At 39.5% G+C, this 20,552-nt stretch overlaps 1 long non-coding RNA gene across 1 annotated transcript; it reads left to right on the top strand.

Annotated features, from left to right (window-relative positions):
• The first annotated feature begins 7,439 nt into the window (after positions 1 to 7,439).
• On the top strand, positions 7,440 to 19,003 carry LOC141510113 (uncharacterized). The gene is made up of 3 exons (XR_012474774.1): positions 7,440 to 7,612; positions 8,482 to 8,904; positions 17,441 to 19,003. It is a non-coding gene; the product is annotated as an uncharacterized LOC141510113 (long non-coding RNA).
• The last annotated feature ends 1,549 nt before the right edge of the window (positions 19,004 to 20,552 follow it).

Genomic DNA, 20,552 nt, shown 5'->3' with positions numbered 1-20,552 from the left:
GAGCTCTTATTGGTCTGATCAGTCGCCGTCGGATACACAGTAATTTGTCTCAAACATAGTGAGGTCATTGTGGTCTTCTTCAATAACAAAGGACAAGAACCAAGGATATATCTATAGTTTTGAATATAAAAAAGCATCATGGTTCAATAAAAAGTCAGGTAACTAGCATTCGGAGCTTCATGAACTAAGGATGTAATGAAAATGTTGGTTTTGCCTGTGGTGCAGGTTTGTTGTGAGAAAACAGTTGTATGTGAAAGTCTTTGTAACTTAAGTCAACCTGGACATGGGAATTAATGTTATTTTCAAATGACTGATTCTGCTCATTTAATTTAGAAGATGTTTTCCCTTGGCATATAGATTATTAATCAGTTATCTTTCCTTTAATTCAGGAAAGATTTTATATTTGGGGTTTTGTGTATTTCTCCCTATCTATATGTTTTGCTATTTCATTCAGATGAAGGGACCAGATGTGAAATGAAGGAGACTGCTTCAGTACTGAGCATTTCGGTGAAAGAATTGCATCATCAAAGATTCATGACCGGTGGTCACTCTTACCTCAATTTAAGAGAAATTTGTGCCTCTGATATCAAAATTAAGAAAAACCAAAAGAGACTGTCACTGTGATAAAGTGAGAAAGGGAGGGGCAATATTTAGTCCTAATTCACTGTATGAAAATGATGTCAGGGAATGACTCTTCTCAGGAAAAGAAATTTAGGAAATCCTTTACTGAACAGGTAGAAGTTGGTGCCTCCTTATGAAAGTCTCCTGAAGTGCAAACATATCAATGTGCGATGGCCCAGCTTGAATTAAGACCTCACTGGACCTCAGAACTGTAATGAATGTGCCAAGGTCTTCACCAGTAATTCAGAGTTCATTGATCACCATAAAAGTGACAATGGAAAGGAAAATTATAGATGTAATGGATATGATAAAACCTTTAAACCACACTCATCCATTATTCACTATCAGAAATTTCATACTAGCAAAATCCTATATAAATGTATGTAATGTAGAAATGACTTCAGGAGATAGTCATGGCCTATTTCTCATCAGAGAATTCAAACTAGAGAGAAACCCCATGAGTTTCATGAATGTGGTAAAGCTTTCAGTGAAAACTCCTCCTCATTATAGGTCAGAGAGGCTACATGGGAGAGAAATCTTGTGAATGCAAGCATTGTAGAAAGACTTTTACATTTGAGTTTAGTTCTGTACATCAGAAAATCCATATTGGTGAAAAATAAATGAAATCAATATGGAAAGAGTTTTAGACATGGTTCCATGGTAGTCCTTGTTAGTCCTCAGAGAATCGACATTGGAGAGAAAGCTTGTAAATGTAATTAGTGTGGAAAGATGTTCAGTTTGATCTCCAGTGTTTTGTTAGTCAGAGAATAGAAAATCTTTTTGAATGTATTCAGTGTGGAAACATTTTCTTTTTTCTGGATTTTTTAGCAAGGCAATGAGGTTAAGTGACTTGCCCAAAGTCACAGAGCTAAGGAAGCATTGAGTGTCTGAGGCTGGATTTGAACTGAGGTCCTCCTGATTCCAGTGCCAGTGCTCTATCCACTGTGCCACCTAGCTGCCCCCATGTGGAAACATTTCACATAGAAAACCAATTTTACTAAATGAGAAAGAATCCACTCTGGAGAGAAAACTTGTGAATGTAATTAATCAATGGAGAAAAGATTTTCAAAAACACATCAAATGTTGTATATTAAAAAATTCATAGTGGTAGAAAAATAGGGAAGTAACTTTTATGATGGACTTATTCTTTAGAATTTGATCCACTCGTGACAGAGCTGGAGGTGTTGAACACAGACTGAAGCACATTTTTTATTATTATTTTTTGGGGGGGTTGCAGGGCAAATGGGGTTGGGTGTCCTGCCTGGGGCAGCAAAACTGGGTGATTGTTGGGTGTCTGAGGCCGGATTTGAGCTCAGATGCTCCTGGCTCCAGGGCCAGTGCTCCATCCACTGCGCCACCTGGCTGCACCTACTACTATTATTATTGTAATTATTTTTAATTTTAATTTTTTTTCTCTCTCCTTTACTTTATCGCTCATGCGGGTCTATATTTTTTGGGAGGAGGGGTATTATGTTTACTCTTAAACAAGAATATTTTAGTAATGTATAAAAAATTATTTGTACAAAATAAGAATAAATAAATTTTAAAAAATTCATAGTGGAAATAAACTTTATAAATGCAATGTTTATGGAAAGAAATCCAGAGAGCTCCAGGCTTGCTCAAAATAAGCCAATTCACACTAAAACACCCTCAAGAATGTAAACTAGTATGGTAAAAACCTATTAACAAGTCAACCCTCATTTTCCATGAATGAATTCCTACTAGATATAAATCTTATCATTGTAATAAATGAGATAAGGCTTTCAAATGAAGTCAAGAGCTTGTTAGACATCAGAAAATTCATCCTGGGGACAAGCTCAATGAATATTTCCCACAACAAACACTGGCTTTTAATAGACTATATCATAGCAAGGAGAAGAGAAGAGAAACAAAGGATGTGAGAGTGATGAAGGTGTTGTGTGGTGCAATCATAGACATCCTCTCCAAGGTAAACATGGCCATTCAACAAATGCTGGGGCCATAGGGCAAGACAATTATTAGAGCACCTAATGTGAACTGATTGTAGAATTTCTGTTACATGAACTTTCTTCGCCTTGATTGGTCCTCTGTATGTCTCCTCAATGATCCTGCTCTTTTCTCAGTCCTGAAGGAGAATCTGGCTCAGTATTGGGACTGCTTCAAGTACATCAAGTATCTCCTGCCCCAATTATATCTCTGACCAACTCCTTCTAGACTCCTAGATAGTTTCCTTTTCTTTATTTGGCCCAAGGCTCATGCCACTCCCAAAGGTCTTAGAAGAAAATTTAGAAGAAATTTCATAGTGCCTGAACTTGAATATGAGGGTTTTTGCTCCTCTAGCTAGCCTATAGTTTCTTTTCTTTTTCCATCATCATCTTGAGATCTTGCTGGGTCAAAGGTTATATGAAGTGTTATAGCTTGGGGCATAATTCTTTTTTTTTTTTTAGGTTTTTGCAAGGCAAACAGGGTTAAGTGGCTTGCCCAAGGCCACACAGCTAGGTCATTATTGTCTGAGACCAGATTTGAACCCAGGTCCTCCTGACTCCAGGGCCGGTGCTCTATCCACTGAGTCACCTAGCTGCCCCTCGGGGCATAATTCTACCATTCACAATTTCATAAAAAATGAATGTATCCCATTTTTTCTGCCCCATCCCACACATTTGTCACTTTTCCCTTTACTGATTTTAGTCTATGTGATAGGTATAAAATGATATCTTAAGGTTGTTTGAATTTGCATTTCTCTAATCACTAGATTTAGAGCATTTTTCAAATGCCTCTAAATTGTTTTGAAATCTTCATTAGAAAGCTGTTGGGGGGGGGGGCGACTAGGTGGCGCAGTGGATAGAGCACCGGCCCTGGAGTCAGGAGGACCTGAGTTCAAATCCAGATTCAGACACTTATTAATTACCTGCCTTGGACAAGTCACATAACCCCATTGCCTAGCAAAAGCAAAAAGAAAACCCATAAATAAATAAAAAAGGAAATGTTCATCCAACTTTGGTGTATACCTACTTCCCGACTTTTATCTGTGACTTGAAGAAGTTACAGCATGACCAGTAATGACACAACGGCAAACTGTTTCAGCAGACAGACTAAACCAGGGTGATGATAATAGAACTGTCTCAAATCTGTTGTGAGTTAAGGAGGTGTCTCTGCCTTGCATGTAAATATTTCCTGGGAAGAAGAGGTAGATGTGAACAATTAATTCCAACAGACCATGAAGGTGGTGGAGACAGGTGCTATGCAGTACTTCGAGGTTGGTTAGACATTGAGAAAACCAAGATCATTCATTGCATTCAGGCCCATCACCCCTTGAGTATAAGCTTGTGATGGTTGAGGGGTATGGAAGGGGGTTAAAATGAGCATATTAAAGATGAGCCTTTACTGCACCAGACTATTTTCTCCTTAGGGTTCTTAGCGTCTTACATTAGGGACACCAAATTAAAATGTATTTAGGGCATAGTTAACAAAATAAGGGAAAAATATTACTGAAGGTGGATATTGTTCATCTGTGATTTGCTAAGTCACTCTCCAAGTTTGACACCACAATCTTAGATCATAGAGATGATTGAAACTGCTTTCTCTCTTGAACCTAATCCCTATTTTGGAGAAATTTGAGAGACTGTAGGACTTTGAGAAAATGTTCGGTCTTCTATTGTGTTGTTTTCTAGAAGATTCCTAGATAGCTACCTGAAAATTTCACAGAATTCAAAGAAATCTCAAAGGGGAAAAGGAAAATGAGTAAATCAAACAATTTTAGAAGAGCAGATAGCAGGCATTCTTTATTTGGAACAAAGAATACATTACAGGACCCTGTGAATTTGTATGAAAAATAATCGGCACGTGTCTCGATGTGTCTCGGTGAAGAAACACATGAAAGGTTAAGGAATGGGAATATTATATTCTGAAGTGAAAAAGACATCCTACAAGAAGAGAAGCAAAAAAATTTTTAAAACTCTCATAATTTGCAGATGTACAAACAATATTGCTCTAGAAGATGGGGTAAAAGGAAATTAAAAGTTATAGGTCTTGGAGCGGCTGCATGGTGCAGTGGATAGAGCACCAGCCCTGAAGTCAGGAGGACCTGCATTCAAATCTGGCCTCAGACACTTAATACTTGCTTGGGGTAGACATAACCCCATTGTCTTGCAAAATCCCCCCCCCCAAAAAAAAAATTATTGGTCTTTCCAGAGAAATATCACAAGTCAAATAATCTGAACAATACAATTTTCCAGAACTGTGATCAATTAAAGAATCTACAAACCATGTCTAAAAGGAAAACAAAAACCAATCAATTTTGTAAATTCTACGACACATATGGGAATGACAAATAATAAATTCCTTAAGAAACCAGTAGAAAAGCCTCCAAACATAAAGGAAAATAAATCTGAATAACCCAACCACTTCACTTACCATGAGACCACAGGAAGGAATGGAATAACATTTTCTGAAGAGCAAAAGAGGCCCAGCTGTAACCCAATTTGTTGTGTCAAGCAAAACCTAGCCTAAGCAATAATTTTTTCAATTGAAATTTTATCTTTTTTTGAATTACGCATATAAATATTTTTATACCATTCATTCATTCACAGATGTCTGACTTGCACATTTTTCTACCACCCATCCTTCTCTCTCTCCCTAAGGTGGCAAATACTCTGACAAAAGTTGTACATTTCCAATTCAGTTTTAACATGTTGACATATTGGTCACATTTTGAAAAAACAATTAGAACTAAGGGAAAAGGGAAAAAAATGAGAAAGGAAGGAAAAAAAGTGAACATAATGTGCTTTGCTCTGCATTCAGAGTCCACAGTTTTGTTTTCTCTGAATGGGGATGGCATCGTCCCTTTTCTGACAACTTCCAAAGCAGTCTCTCAGAGCAGAAATGATGCTCAACTTACAGAATAGATAGCAGGTCCATAACACAGAGAGACCCAATCAAACAAACAGCATCACCATAGAGTGAATCAAGAATCCAATGGGGGGTAGGGGAGGCTAGGTGGCACAGTGGATAGAGCACCAGCCCTGGAGTCAGGAGAACCTGAGTTCAAATTTGACCTTAGACACTTAATAATGACCTAGTGTGTAGCCTTGGGCAAGTGACTCAACCCCATTTGCCTTCCAAAAACCTAAAAAAAAAAAAAGACTCCAATGGGGCTGTAGCTTTAGGAATTCCTGTGCTCTATTCCTTCAGGTGAGCATCTCCTGTACCTCTCTCAAGTAACTGTACAAGTTTTCTTTGGCTGTTCCTCAGGTGAGAGACCAAGGGAGAGTCCCAACTCCCATCAAGATGTCCCCTTCAACCAACATTCCTGCTATTTTGGTAAAATTGTTTTCTTTAGCTTTTTAGTTAAATCTTGGGAATTTTCAGAGTATACAAACATATACTCTGCAAGAAGAGTTTTATTAGCTCATTCCTAGTCCTTCCACTTCTTTCTTTCTTTCTTTTTTCTTTCTCTCTCTCTCTCTCTCTCTCTTCTCTTTCTTATTTTATTTAAGGCAATGAGGTTGTGACTTGCCCAAGGTCACACAGCTAGGCAATTATTGAGTGTCTGAGGCCAAATTTAAACTCAGGTCCTTCTGACTCCAGGGGTGGTGCTCTATCTATTGTACCACCTAGCTGCCCCCTTTCATTTCTTCCCCTCCTCTTATTGCTATTGATAGGATTTCCAATATAATATTGAATAATATTAGTGACAGTGGTCATTCTTATTTCATATCTGATCCTACTGGGTAGACTTCTGGTTTAACCTCACTAAAAAAAATGCTTGCTGATGGTTTTAGATAAATGTTTTTTATTCACTGAAGCAACATTCCATTTAAATATATATGTATATGTAATATTTACATTTGTACACATATAGATTAAACTTTCAATTTTTTAAAATATAAATGAGTGTTGTACATGGTTAAAATCTTTCTTGCATCTATAGATATAATTATATGGTTTTTTTAGAACTTTTATTACTGATATAATCAATTATCTTCCTAGTATTCCTTAAGTTGAGCCTCCCTCCCTGCATCCCTGGTCTACATCCCACAAAGCCAGCATGCATAATCTTTGTAATGTAGTGTTGTAATAGTATAGCTAGTGTTTTATTGAGGATTTTTGCATTTCTGCACATTAATGACATTTTCCATTGTTTTTTATTTCCTTCATATCATCATTACATTTGTTATAGAAAAAGAATCTGGAAGAATCCTTTCATTGTCTATTATTCCAAATAATTTATTCAATATTTGAATGATCTGATCTGTAAATGTTTGATAACCTTCAGTTGAAAACCTGTTTCTTTCTGGTGCTTTTTTCTTAGGAAGCTCAGAAAGTAGGCTAAGACCACCATCTCACATGCTCTTCTGAGATATGGTACATGATTTTGACAGAAAAGGTAATACCAGAAGCCAATGAAAGAGTAAGGGATAGCTTATCTCTCATGTCTATGGAAAAGGGAAAAGTTTATGACCAAACCAGAGGAAGAATATTATAAAATGTAAAATGGACAATATTGACTCCATTAAATCAAAAAGGGTTCTGCACAAGCCAAACCAATGCAGCAAAGATTAAAGGGAAACGGAAAACGGGGAAACAATTTTACAGCCAGATAAAGTCCTCATTTCTAAAATAGAGAACTGACTCAAATTTATAAGAATACAAGTCATTTACCAATTGAATGAGGGCTACAGGATATGAATAGGCAGTTCTGAAAAAACTAAAGATATCTAGGGATGGAGGGCAGGGCTTGGGGAGAAGAGGTGGGGAGGGGCTGAGGACCTGAGTAGCACCTTGACTGGGGGGGGGGGCTCTTGGGAGGGAGAGGACCCTCCCTGAGTGAGCTTCCCAGAAGTAGGAGGGCTGGGAGCTTTCTTTCTTTGGAGCTGGAGGGGGGAGCCTTGCAGACTCTGCCTTATAGGCATAGTTCCCAATGAACTCCCTTGAAGCTGAAATCTTTCCACCTTCCCTTGGAGCTGAGTTCCACCCAACTTCTAGAAGCCAGCCCTGTGCATGCAGTCCCCAGGTAGGTCTGGACCCAAAAGCCAAGAAGTGCTCACATTCTGGGAACCTATGTGGGATCAGAACAGCATGTTACAAGCTTCTGGGAACCTATGTGGGATCAGAACAGCATGTTACAAGTATTTGTTCTCCTTAAACAGAATAATCAGAAGAACTGGACCAGAGAACAAAAAGGAATTTATTTACTGTCCAAGAGGAGTCACAAGCTGCATTGCATGCATTAGAGCTCTAGAAAGAGGGCAAAGGATGGGGCCAAGCAAGCCCCCTTTTATCCTAATCCCTAAGGCTGCCCCATCCCCCTGGCCCTCTACCTATGGGCTAGATGGCTAGGTTCTTTCCTCAAGTATCTAGCTAATCCAAGTAAAACATTTCAAGCTCTATTTGCATAATTATTCAGATCCAGTTTTACCCTATGGCAGAGAAAATTCTGTATCTTTCCACACTTAGGGTCAATCCCCGCAGGGTGTGGTAGGATCTTTGCTACCACCTGACCTTGGGGAAATGGAAATTTTGCAATTCCTGCTGACTTGGCCTTGGGGAAAAGGGAGGGTCATCAAAACCTGGGGGGAGGCTTCACTTAGTGACAGAACTTCCCTTTGTCTCTCTTCTTCCTCTTCTGAACTTTCACAGTCTCTTCTAGGACCTAGGTGCCCTCTCTTTCCAGCAGCTGACTCCCCAGCTGGCTCCCCCTTGCTGCCTCTTATCAGGCTCCCCTTCACATACCAAGTGATCTGGGGAACCATTCCCCAATTTTACCATTGGGTCCCTTCAGACCTCCCCCATAGGGAGTACTGCCTTCAGTCTTCCTTACTATCCAGCCCCCTCTGCCCTATCTCCTTTTTACTTATTCCAAGATTTCTTTTTCTTGCCTAGAGTCCTGAAATCTTGAAAGAACCCTGTAATCCTGCCGCCTTGAACCCTGGACCTACTGGGGACCCAGACATCAGCGTTTCTGCCTGGCCTCCTTTAACTGGATCTGGGGTTCTCCTGCTGGCTCCCAGTCAGGTCCCAACCATTTGCTTCCCTGAATCAAGATAACTTCCAGGGACCAGATATAAGCAGCCTCCAAACCTAAGAGCCAAAGAGGGTCCCAGGACTCATCCCAAATCCTTCTTAGAGCTCAGCATTCAGTAAGCCTTCTTTTTCAGGGTCAGCTGCCCCCTCCGGGATCTGTTTTATCACCTAGATGTCCCCTCTTCTCTCTCCAACTTTCTTACAATGTGCTGCCTTTCCAGACCTTTCCTTACCCTGTCTTCCTGCTTCCCTGGGATGAGGCAGAAGAGGAGTAGAAGAAAGGTGAGGTCCTTTTCAAATCATCTTTATTTCCAAGTGTGACCTTCCCTGTTTCCTCCCTCCCTCTCTAGTTCTGACTCATTTCCTTAGGGCATGGTCCTGGTCTTTGTCATTCCTCTGGGGTCTCACCCTCTGTAAAACCTTTCAGGCCAGCCAGATCTAAACTGGGAATCTGGAACCAGAGGGAATGGCCCCTGGGAGCTGCAGACCCCCAGTCCAGGTAAATACAGTCTGTCCAAAGGCTTGGCCAATATCAACCAAAAAGGCCATTTCCATGATGATGATGATGATGATGATGATGATGTTTCTCCTTCATTCTCAAAGAAACTATGTCCTCAAGGAGGACAAACAGGTGAACTGCATTTGAGTGAGGGTGTGTGCTAAGTCCCCAGTCTTGCAGTCTTGCTTTCTCCTCCAGAGCCATCTGGGCTCAGTGGTCAGATCTGAATCAGGACTACTGGAGATGGCCCTGGACGTGAGGCAATAAGAGTTAAGTGACTTAACTAAGGCCACCCAGGTAGTGTCAGAGATTGAAGCTGAACACCTGTCCTGCTGATTGCAGGGTGAGTGCTCTATCCATTTCCATAGAACTAAGAAGATTGGCTTTGATGCTGGCAATACAGAAATGGATTATTTCTGTTCCAATATAGTTACAAAGTCGTAATACTTGCTGCTCTCTTCTTCTGTGTTTTGGACTTATTTACTGAAACTTTGGAACTTTGACATCTAAAGCACTAATTCCTTATGCCCCTCCCGAACCCAAATCCTTGCTCTCCCCTGTTTGTTTTTTAAGTTATAACACGCAAGTCATAAGGTGGATCACTTCACTCAGTAGTGGCTAATCCATAGGGATCTTGTTTTCTTCGTCTCCTTTTGCGTGCCTACACCGCACACACTTACACCTTCTCCCCTCTCCTCTGTGTTTGTAGCCAAGCTCTCCTTTGTGGCAGCTGAAAGTCCCGGAAACCCCCTCACACTTGAGTCTCCCCTGGACAGGCCTAGAGCGGAGTTCTGAACACTTCCCTAGTTCTTGTGCTTGACAGACAGCAACTGGCCTGCTACATGCGCACACACACACACACACACACGCACACACACACACACACACACACACACACACACACACACACACACACACACACGTCTTCCCAGGTTTCTCTGATTCCTTCTCATTTCTTATTTCTTAGGTCAAGTCATTAATATTAGAAATGGGCTCCTCTGGTCTAGGGCTGTTTTACCGTGGGTATATCAAGACTAGCTGATAGATAAAAGAAACTCGACTTTTTCACAAAGGGAGGAAAAACCAGGCTCTGCCCTCCAGGAACTACCAGGCTAATGGGGAGACGATAGCACAGGAGCTATGCTCAGTCAAGCTCTCTAGCAGAGATGAAAGGCATTGGGAGAGGGAAGGCTCCAGCAGCTCCAGGGACCAGGACAAGTTTGTTTTCAGAAGGTGAGATTTTATGTGAGATGTGGAGGAAGGTAGGAGGACCAGGGGAAGAGGAAGCATTTCCCAGCATGAGAGAAGGTCATTGAAAAGACTCAGAGTGGGGGCGGCTAGGTGGCACAGTGGATAGAGCACCGGCCCTGGAGTCAGGAGGACCTGAGTTCAAATCTGACCTCAGACACTTAAAGTCAGGGGAAGGAGAGTCTTGGTCAAGTATCAGATTAAATTCCGAACTACCTGTAGCCATGAGAGAAATGAGATGGCATTGCTGCACTCTGCCCTTAAATGTGGGAGGAGGATGGAGACAGAAAGACGTTTGGATGTTTCTGTGGGGAGTAGAGAGGATGAACATGATCTCAAGGTCAGCTGCCTCACTGATGGCAAATTCTTCAACTTGAAAAGGCTCCAAGCCAAGACCAAAGTGGAGGGAGTGTTGGTGCAGGATCTTCTGTTTGCAGATGATTGGGCCCTCAATGCAGCCTCTGAAGCTGAAATGCAACAGTCTGGATCGATTCTCTGCTGTTTGTGCTCATTTCGGTCTAACAATTAACACCAAGGGGCAGCTAGGTGGTGTAGTGGATAAAGCACTGGCCCTGGAGTCAGGAGTACCTGAGTTCAAATCTGGCCTCAAACACTTAATAATTACCTAGCTGTATGGCCTTGGGCAAGCCACTTAATCCCATTTGCTTTGCCAAAAAAAACTAAACAAAAAAAAACCCAACACCAAAAAAACACAGGTGCTCTATCAGCCAGCACCACATTATTCATATGGGAAACCATTGATTACAGTAAATGGAGAAGTTTTGAGTCCTGTGGACAATTTCACTTATCTGGGCAGTGTCCTTTCCATGAAGGTTCACATTGACAATGAGGTTGACACATGCATTGCCAGAGACACCTCAGTATTTGGGAGAATCTGAAAGACAGTGTGAGAGAGAAGAGGTATTAGAGAGATCACCAAACCGTTGTGGTGACCTCATTGCTATATATGCCTGTGAAACCTAGTGAGTCTACCAATGCCATGTCAGGAAACTGAATTGCTTCTCTTAGGAAGATTCTGCAGATCACCTGGCAGGATAAGATACCTTGTTTTCCAAGGTCCTTTTTTGAGCTAAACTGCCTAGCACTCCAACATTCTACAGAAAGTGTAACTATGATGGGCATTAGAATGCCAGACTTACTCTTGCCAAAAAAACTATTTTTGGGGAGAAAAATAAGGCAAAATCAGGGCAAGCTCTCCCAAGGGAGTCAGAAATAGCTATGCCAAGACTTCCTGATTATCTCATTGAAGAGCTTTAGAATTGGTTGGAATTGAGCTTGGGGGACACTGCCATAGGACTACCCAGCCTGGTGAGCCTCATCAGAGAGGGGGCTGCACTCTATGAGAAGGGTAGAATGAAAGCAGCTCAAAGGAAAGGTGACATCCTTAAGTTTAGAGTTCACACCCTAGGTGTTCACATATGCCCAATCTATGGAAGAGCATCCCAAGCTCATTTTGGTCACATCAGCCTCAGTCAGACACACTATAATTTGTCTCAAACTTAGTGATGTCGTTTTGGTCTTCTTTGAGGAAGGACAAGACCAACCCACTGAATTAGAACCAATTATGGATCAAGAAGAGAACACTTTCCTCCAGTGAGAGTCCACTCTGTGAATAAATGCTTTTAAATGAGGAATACTTATTGAAGAGACTCAAGTGAAAAGTAAATGTATGTAAATTCCTGGATGTTTCAAAAAAAAGAGAAAAGGTCAATAAGATAAATTATAGATTATCATATCTATAATATAAGAAGATATTTTATAAATAAGATAAATTATAGAAATAAAGTAATTTTAGAATGAAGTATAGATTGTAAATACAATAAAATTCTGTTTTTTTATCATCAAAATGATGACATAGTAAAAAGAATTTTATTCATTATAGAGAAATGCTCCAAAAGAATAGAAACTTGGGGCAGCTAGGTGGCACAGTGGATTAAAGCACTGACCCTGGAGTCAGGAGTACCTGGGTTCAAATCTGGTCTCAGACACAATAATTACCAGTTGTGTGGCCTTGGCCAAGCCACTTAACCCCATTTGCCTTGCAAAACCTAAAAACAAAACAAAAACAAAAGAATAGAAACTTTAAAAGAGTGAGTTATTTCCTAGTTAATGGAAATGAAACAAAATGAGATGAAAGACCCCTAGATTTTTAGCACATTGGTCGAATGACTTACACTTTTGGCAAGATAGAGAAACAGGTGATTGATTCCAGGTCCCCTCTATATGCTTCACCTGAGTCCTATACTTGAAGATCAAACTTTCTGTTCAACCCTGGTCATTTCATCAGGAAAGTTTGAAAGTTCCCTGTTACATTGAAAGTTTATCTTTTTTCCCTGAAAGAGAAAGTTCATTTTTTCTGGGGAGTTAATTCTTGATTATAATCCAAGCACTTTTTGCCTTCAGGAATATCATATTCCAAGCTCTAAGAGCCATTAGACACTGTAAATCCTGTGTAATCCTGACTGTAGAGCCACAATAATTAAATTTTTCTTTCTGTCTACTTGTAATATTTTCATTTTTACCTAGGAGTTCTGGAATTTGGCTATAATATTCCTGGGAGTTTTGGAGTGGATCTCTTTCAGGAGGTGATCAGTGGATGCCCTCAATTTTTTCATTTTTATTTTCAGATCTGACCAACCTCCCTTATATCTCATTCATCAATCTGACTCTTACTTCTTTCTTTGATTCTGGTTCTCCCTAGTTCCAGAGTTCTAGGGGTATGTTGAGAACCTTTATTTCTCACAAGGGAACTGGCAATGTCCTTCTCAGGAATGAAATAAAACCCCAAAACTTCTCGAATTGCATTGGACTTTTGCTGACTGTGATTCTACATGTTGACTCCGACTCTCATGAGGATCGGAATTTTGGGGAAATCCTTTGTGCTTCTGTTTTCTCTTGTGAATTGATGAACATTGAACTAGATGAATTCTCAAGTCTCTATCATCTGTAAATCTTATGATTTTTTTTTAAAGTTTTTGCAAGGCAATGGTGTTAAGTAGCTTGCCCAAGGCCACACAGCTAGGTAATTATTAAGTGTCTGAGGCTGGATTTGAACTCAGGTCCTCCTGACTCCAGAGCTAGTGCTCTATCCACTGTGCCACCTAGCTGCCCCCGCCAAAAAACAATTTTGCAAACTCTGAGCTCATATTGGTTAGAGTTATTAGTTCTATTGACTATCAGTAAATTCTTGGGGGAATAAGGAGAATGACTTTCAAATATAAAGGCAAATAAATTTGAAAGAGAGAACAGAATTCTTCATCTTCCACCCAACAACAGGAAGAAATGAAATAATGTGTTCTGAAGAGGAAAGGTCAATAGGCAAGCCAAGGTGTTGTGCCCTGCAAAACCATTCCTAGCTTAATAAAATAGGCATTTAAAAACATTCCTACACAACTGCTATATAAACATAAGTGTATCTTATGATTACTCCTGAATACTTCATTAGCCATCTTTATATTTCTTTTTTTAGGTTTTTGCAAGGCAAATGGGGTTAAGTGACTTGCCCAAGGTCACACAGCTAGGTAATTATTAAGTGTCTGAGACCGAATTTGAACTCAGGTCCTCCTGACTCCAGGACCAGTACTCTCTCTATCCACTGTGCCACCTAGCCACTCCCATCTTTATATTTCTTAAATGACCCAGCTCTTTTTTTTTTCAATCCTGAAGGAGAATCTGGATCATTATCTAGTCCAAGAATTCATTCTCTTTCAAAATTTCCTTTATCCAAAATCCTTTCCAAATGCTATGTGACCAGCATCAGTAGTCAGCCCCTTCAAATCACCTACATCATTTTCTTCTATTTAGTCAGCCCACTTCCCTCTTTCATTTTTAGCTCCTTCCAAAGGTATTAGAAGAAACTTCTTACCACATGGATATGAATATATGGGTTTTCAATGCCCTTACAGCTGGCATTTAGGTTCTTTTTCTTTTTCCCAAATCAACTTGAGAGATGTACATGATACAATTCTAACTAGGTCAAAGTAGAGAGAGATTTATACACTCTGGCCATAATTCCAGATTGCACTCCAATTGGATCAGTTCACAATTCCACAATGAATTAGTGTCTCCATTTTTTCTCATTCACTACTGCTTTCTCCCTTTCCCCTTTTAACCAGTAAAATAATACCTCATGGTTGTTCAGATTTGTACTTCTCCAATCAATAATGATTTAGAAAATTTTTTCACAGGCCTATAAATTGCTTTGATTTCTTCATCAGAAAACTGACCATTTGTCCATTGGTGCATGATTCATATCCTTACAGATTTGACAAAGTTCTTTACATATTTGAAATATGAGACCCTTATTTAGGAAACGCTTGACAAATTTTCTTCACCCTCCACCCCTCCGTTTTTCTACTTCCCTTCTGATCTTGGCCCCATTTGTTTTATTTGTGCAAAACATTTTTAATTTAATGTAATTGAAATTATTCAATTTACATTGCCTTCAGTGCTATCTCTTATTTGTTCAAGAATTGTTTACCTTCTCACAAGTCTGATAAGTAATCTGTTCCATGTTCTTCTAATTTCTTTTTTTTTAGGTTTTTTTTGCAAGGCAATGGGGCTAAGTGACTTGCCCAAGGCCACACACCTAGGTCATTATTAAGTGTCTGAGGCCGGATTTGAACTCAGGTCCTCCTGACTCCAGGGCCAGTGCTCTATCCACTGTGCCACCTAGCCACCCCTTCTAATTTCTTTTTAATACATCAGTATTCCAGGTCATGTAACTATGTTTAGCTTATCTTGATAAATTGTACAGAAAATTAGTCTATGTCCAATTTTACCAGTCTGCTTTCATTTCCACAATGATTTTTGCCAACTGATGAATTCTTACCCCCCAAATCAAAATTTTTTTTTCACTTTATTTCTTTCATCCCCTATCTGTCAAACTTAGGGTTTGTTTAGACAGACTCTTTATGAATTTCCTCTTTCTGGCCAAGTGTGTTGTGCTTCTTGCTGATGATAAAATTGAACCCCCTCTACTGAAACATCTCTGTCCTATGCCAGATCATCCTGGATACTCTCAATTTCTACTGCTCCTAGATGCTGAGCAGGGCAGGGCCTGAAAGTAACAGGAAGATCAAATCAAATGTTGCTTCAAGCTTCTCCTGTGTGGATTTCCCCTGTATTGATTCTACAATATAACTGATTTTCTGCTGTATTGATTTTATCATTGAGTCTCCATTTGCCTGAAGCCACCTTGCTTTGTCCTGGGATTTTGTTCAGGAATTTCACTTTTCCCTCTGAGGTAGGTTAAATGTATAACTGAAAAAAAAAGTTGCTGCCTTTGATAGTAGTAGCATCTTCCATATATCAGGGCATCTGTTTGTTATCTTGACATCCCCAAAAGATACGTAGTCCAGCTTTATCTGTCCTGGTGTAACTAGGGGAGTTTTATCTCTTCCAAGGAGAAACTAATTCTGGTCATTTTGATGCCTTAGCAAAGATTACAGTATGGAGATAGATTCCCCCAAACAAAACCACTGTTTAATTGTCAGAGAAGCGTGCAGTTTTGTTTACCCAGTTCATTGAAATGTTCCACAGCTATATCAGACCTCTTCTTTGTTGAGTGGTTGTTAGACTTACTGAAGTTGCTTGTTTGAACTGCTTTATTAACAGTAATATTCACCACTATTAATTAACATTTGCTTAGAGTTTTTACCTCAGTCTACCTTACTACATTTATTTGATTGGGGGGGTTGGGTTTTTTTTTTTTAGGTTTTTGAAAGGCAGTGGGGTTAAGTGGCTTGCCCAAGGCCACACAGCTAGGTCATTATTAAGTGTCTGAGACCGGATTTGAACCCAGGTACACCTGACTCCGGGGTCGGTGCTTTATCCACTACACCACCTAGCCACCCCTACTACATTTATTTGAGATACTGATCCTCATTGGCTGTACTTGTGCTAAACCTCTCCCATCAGTTCTCCAAGAAGCCACAGCATGAGCAGCATGGCAAACCATTTCAGCAGACAATCTAAACCAGGCTGGTGGTAATTGAGGGGTCTCAAATCTATTGTTGAGTTAAAGGCATGTCCACCCCCCAAGCATGTGAACACTTCCTGGGAAGAATAGATAGATGTGAACAATTAGCTCCGACAGGCATGAAAGTCATCAAAGCAGGTGCTTTGGAGTGCTTAGAGCTCCATTAGATGTTGAAGACACGAAAATCATTCACTGCATCCAGGGTCATCACCAGTCAGTCCTCTTGACTTTTGTCTTCCACTGGACTTTGATGATTCTGGAAGAAAGAGTGAGACTGATATCATTGCAACTTTGATCCACTTAAATGCAATTTGTCCATGCGTTACATATTTACATATATACATATATATATATATATATAATATGCATACATACATAGAATTTTACTATTTTTGTTTACCTTAAGACTGGTGGTGAAAGAAAAATGATGAAGCAATAGGGGCAGCTAGATGGGAAGCTATAGTTACAATGCTGCACAGAGTGGGCTCAGGATATAGGGTTGTCTTCTCACTGGACCAAAGAAGCTGATGTATTTTGAAACCCCCTTGGTGGGTTTCATTTTAAGCACCACACTGCTCCTAGCATGAGAAAGGGGCTAGAAATGGTACCCTAAAATTGTCCATTTCACCTAACCTAATGCTGGTCTGCTTACCTGTGTGACACAGTATCCGACCTTGCAGTGGAAAGACTAAAATATTTACAAAAACTTTTGCAAAGATGATTACACTCACCATTGGTCCAAGGAATTTGTGTGTACTTACGGATAACACAACACCAGTAGAGGTGAAAGACATATAGTTGTTGCTTTGAAAGAACCCACTCCCACTGGCAGCCCTGAGTAAAACAAGTCTGACAAGTAAGGGCCAAGTTACCAAGTCAAGTCAGATCTGCATCTGTGTTTTTTCTAGAGTGGCTACCATGTGTTTTTTGGTTGAGAAGTACTACTATGGTTGAGAAGTACCGTGAAGATGACATGGAATTTAGCCAAAAACATCTAATCTAGTAGAGACTTGGCTGCCTCCCCAGACGAATGAACAACAGGTTTATGAGAATGTAATTTTCACTTGCAGGGAAGTGAGGCACCACCATCATCAGTGTGTGAACTCCCACCAAGATGAACCCAGAGAAGATGAATGAACTATTTTATGAAAACCTGGCGATCTTCATCATCAATGTGCCAAAAGAGGAGGGGCTCTTATTTCTGCACAACTTTAATGTCAAAGTGCGCACAGACTATCAGGCGTGGCAATCGAGATTTGAAGAGTTGTAAAACTACATACACCCGTTGACCCAGCAAGAATACTACTGAGTCTATTCTTCAAGTTGGTGATGGTTTGATTTCTTCATCAGAAAACTATTCATATCCTTTGACCATTTATCAATCGCAGAATGACATATCCTTATAAATTTAATCAAATTCTTCATATATTTGAGAAATGAGAGCTTTATCTGAGAAACTCATAAACTTCCCCACCCCCCAATTTTCTGCTTTCCTTCTGATCTTGGTCACATTTTTTTATTTGTAAAAGCATTTTGAATGTAATGGAATTGAAATTATTCACTTTAGATCTTAGGCTGCTCTCTAGCTCTTTTTATTCATGAATTGGTCATTTACCCATAAGTGTGATAGGTAATATGTTCCACATGCTTCTGATTTTCTTGTAACATCTCTACATTCAGGTCATGTAGCCATTTTGACCCTATCTTGGTGTAAGGTATTAGTCCATGCCCAATTTTGGCCAGATTGCTTTCACTTCCCTAATGATTTTTATGAAATAATGAATTCTCATACCCCAAATTATGTCCTTGCACTTGTCAGATACAAGGGTTTTTTAATTTACTTGCTACCATAAATTGGATGTTTATTCTGCTCTCTTGTACAATGGTTCACAGATACAGCTCTGACTGGACTTGGTAACCTGGCCCTGATTTGTCAGACTTGTTTTACTCAGGGCTGCCAGTGGGAGTGGGTTCTTTCAAAGCAACAACTATGTGGTACCCTCATATAACTGCCTGGCACTGTCATTTTAGGTCTTGCAATGTGAAATGTGCTTCCTTTAGATTTTTTTTTTTTATCAATTCCTTTGATATTATTGACTTCTTGTTCTTCCAAATGAATTTTACTTTAATTTTTTCCAATTTACTAAAATAAATGTTTTGATAATTTAATTGAGATATTGACTGTATAATTTACTTTGGGTAAAATTTTCAACATTATATTGGCCCTGGCCACCCAGGAATAATCTCTTCAATAGGCTACATCTGAATTTTTTTTTTTTAGGTTTTTACAAGGCAAATGGGGTTAAGTGGCTTGCCCAAGGCCACACAGCTAGGTCATTATTGAGTGTCTGAGACCGGATTTGAACCCAGGTACTCCTGACTCCAGGGCCGGTGCTTTATCCACTGAGCCACCTAGCCACCCCTAAAATTTTTTTTTTATAAAAAGGTTTTTATAATTTTGTTTTTATATTTCCTAGAATTGTTTTAGTTGATATGTTTTCAGACATTTATCTGTGAAATTATCATACAGGGAGTATCTTCTAGTGTTTTGTTTGTTAACTGTAGGAATTCTGATGATTTACTTTATAGCCTGTTACTTTGCAAAAATTGTTGCTTCATCTGGCTTTTTAGGTCAGCTTTTAGGATTTTATGTATATTGCTATATAGTCCATAAAGAAATTAATTTTATTAACTCATTTCCTATTCTAATTCATTCTAATTTTTTCTCTTCCTGTTTCCGTTGATAGGATTTCCAATACAATATTGAATAATTATGGATACAGTGGGCATCCTTGTTTTATAACTGATCCAACTGGAAGGCTTCTGGTTTATTTTTCTGTTATAAATAATGCTTGCTAATGGTTTTAAATAACTTTTTATCACTTCAAGGAGCAATCCATTAAAAGGCATACTTTCAGATCTTAGAAATGAGTGCTATACATTATCAAAAGCTTTCTTGCATCTGTTCATTTTTGATTTTTAGAAAACTTTTGTTATTGATGTAGTGAATCATGTTAATAATTTTCCTTATGTTAAACCCCCATCCCAGCATCCATGGTCTAAATTCCACTTGGTCATGATGTATCATATTTTAATATGTTTTTGTCATCTTCCAACTAGTCTTTTAGTTAGAATTTTGGCATCCATGTCCATTAAAGAAATTGATCTGTAGCATTTTCTCTGTTTTTTTGTTTGCTGATATTACTGTTTTTATTATTATATTTATACTATGTAATATTATATATAATATTGATTATTATTATATTTCCTGGTTTAGTTATAACTATTCTATTTGTTTCATAAAAAGTTTGGTAGAATCCTTACCTTGGATATTATTCCAAATGATTTTTTAAATTATGGAATTACCTGATCTTTAAATGTTTGATAGCCTTCCTGGTGCTTTTTTTTCCTTCGGAATAACCACGGACCTCATCTCATAGACTATTGCAAAATGAGGTCAAAATGGTTCACGATTTGGACATAAAAGGTGATACCAGAAGCCAGTAAAAAGAACAAGGAATAATCTATCTGTCAGGTGTAAGGAGGATGAATTTTGCCCTAACAAGAGCTAGAGAGCATTATAAAATGCAAAGTAGATAATTTTGGCTACATTAAATCGAAAAGGTTTTGTACAAACCAAACCGCTGCAGCAATGATTAGAAGGAAGGTAGAAAACTGGGCAACAATTTTTACAGCCAGTCTCTGATGCCGCCCTTATTTCTGAAACAGAGAAGTGAGTCAGATTCATAATATAAGTCATTTCCCACTTGATAAATGGTCAACAGATGAGCACAGGCAATCTTCAGAAGAAGAAATCAAAGTTATCTAAAGACAAAAAGACAAAAAATGTTCTCCATAAATCCTGGGAGGAGTTTTGAGATAGGAAAGGGTTATTATAGGGGTCCAGATACTCCACAAGCTGGAGGGCAGGGCTTGGGGAGGAGAGTCTGGAAGGATCAGAGGATCCGTGGATTAGGTACTGGCTGGGGTGGGGCTCTAGGACCTGGGAGGGCCCACCCAGAATGAACAGCCCCTGAAGGGGAGTGCTGTGAGCTGAGGCTGAGCTGCTTTCCTCCTTTGGACCTGGGGGTGGGGGGAATTGGGGGGCACTGCCTTCTGAGTAGAGTTCCTTTGGAGCTGAGGTCTCTGGGCCTTCCTCCCTTGGCACTGATCTTCCCCTTT

This window comes from Macrotis lagotis, chromosome 1 (assembly GCF_037893015.1).
Source record: "Macrotis lagotis isolate mMagLag1 chromosome 1, bilby.v1.9.chrom.fasta, whole genome shotgun sequence".
Classification (NCBI taxonomy): domain Eukaryota; kingdom Metazoa; phylum Chordata; class Mammalia; order Peramelemorphia; family Peramelidae; genus Macrotis; species Macrotis lagotis.
Note: the sequence above shows the minus strand (reverse complement) of the source record. Positions and strands in the feature narration are given on the sequence as shown.